This window comes from Cebus imitator, unplaced genomic scaffold, assembly GCF_001604975.1.
Source record: "Cebus imitator isolate Cc_AM_T3 unplaced genomic scaffold, Cebus_imitator-1.0 Scaffold20, whole genome shotgun sequence".
Classification (NCBI taxonomy): domain Eukaryota; kingdom Metazoa; phylum Chordata; class Mammalia; order Primates; family Cebidae; genus Cebus; species Cebus imitator.
The window spans coordinates 6484848-6486861 of NW_016107335.1; positions in this window are offsets into that span (position 1 = coordinate 6484848).

Here is a 2014-nt window from a genome sequence, read left to right on the forward strand (position 1 = left end):
GGGGTTTCACCATGTTGACCAGGATGGTCTCGATCTCTTGACCTCGTGATCCAAGTTTTCTATTTTTGGTAGAGAACAGGTCTTACTATGTTGCCTAGGCTGCTCTGGAACTCCTGGATTCAAGTGATCTTTCCACCTTGGCTTCCCAAAGTGCTGGGATTGCAGGTGTGAGCCGCTGCACCTGGGCAAAAATTGATTCTTTTAAAAAAATAATTGGCTGGGTGTGGTGGCTCATGCCTATAATCCCAGCACTTTGGGAGGCCAGGGTAGACAGATCGCCAAGTCAGGAATTCAAGATGAGCCTGGCCAACATGGTGAAACCTGTCTCCACTAAAAATACAAAAATTAGCCAGGCATGGTGGTGGGGGCCTGTAGTCCCAGCTATTCTGGAGGTTGAGGCAGGAGAATTGCTTGAACCCGGGAGGTGGAAGTTGCAGTGAACCAAGACGCACCATTGTACTCCATCTCAAAAAAAAAAACAAACATTAAATTGATAAATCTATGATGAGACAGCTCAAGAAAAAGGGAGAAAAGGAACCAAAAAAATACGTTTGGAATGAAAAAGGGACATCACTACAGACCTTGCAGATATTAAAAATATAGATAGGCATATACTTTAAATAACTTTATGTAAAGATTGAAAATTTTTACTAAAAACAAAATGAACACAAAAAGGCATAGAAAACTTGAATTATCTCTGCTAGAGTTGGAATGGAAAAATTTTAAAAAAAGAGAAAACTTGAATGTCCTATAATTAGAGGTTAAATCTGTGATTAAAAATCTTCCCCCATATAAAAGAAACAAAATAAAACAAAAAAACCTCCCCCCAAATAACACTATAAGCCCAGATGGCTTTTTCTATAAATTTTATCAACGTATAAGGAAGAACTAAAACCAGTCTCACACAAATTCTCCCAGAGAAGTGAAAAAGAGTATATTTGCCAATTCATTTTATGAGGCTATCACAACTTTGTAGCAAAACCTGTCAAGGATATTACTTTTAAAAAGCTAATTGGCCAGGCGAGGTGGCTCACGCCAGTAATCCCAGCACTTCGGGAGGCCGAGGTGGGCGGATGACCTGAGGTCAGGAGTTTGAGAATAGCCTGGCCAACATGGAGAAACCCCATCTCTTAAAAAAGTAAAAAAAAAAAAAAGTATATAAAAAATTAATTACAGGCCAATATCATTCCTAAACAGAGATGCAAAAATGCCAAGTAACATATTGTGAAACCAATCCTGCAAATGTATAAGAAAACTAACGCGACATGACCAATTTGAGTGTATGCTGTGAATGTTAAACTGGTTTACTAAGAACAATGTAATTCAGCACATTAGCAAAATAAAGGAGAAAACTATCTCAATAGATGCATTAAAACGTTTGATAAAATTCACCTATGCAAATACACTGAATAGAGAAATGTGGGCCAGGCTTTGTGGCTCATGCCTGTAATCCCAGCACTTTGAAAGGCTAAGGTGGGCGGATCGTGAGGTCAGGAGTTTGAGACCAGCCTAGCCAACTGCGGCTCAGCGATGCATTACATGTCGGCAGCACAAGCGAGGCAAGGTCCAAGGTGAAACCCCAACTCTACTGAAAATACAAAAATTAGTCAGGGGTGGTGGTGGGCGCCTGTAATCCCAGCTACTCGGGAGGCTGGGAATCATTTGAAGCACGAGAATTGCTTGAACCTGGGACGTGGAGGTTGCAGTGAGCTGAGATCGTACCTCTGCACTCCAGCCTGGGTGACAGAGAGAAACTCAGTCTAAACAAAAAAAAAGAAATGTGACTGGGCTCAGTGGCTCACGCCTGTAATCCTAGCACTTTGGGAGGCCGAGGTGAGGGGATCACCTGAAGTCAGGAGTTCGAAACCAGCCTGGCCAACATGGTGAAAGTTTGTCTCCACTAAAGAAACAAAAATTAGCTGGGCGTGGTGATGCATGCCTATAATCCCAGCTACTCAGCTGGCTGAGGCAGGAAAATCACTTGAACCCAGGAGGCGGAGGTTGTAAAGAGCCG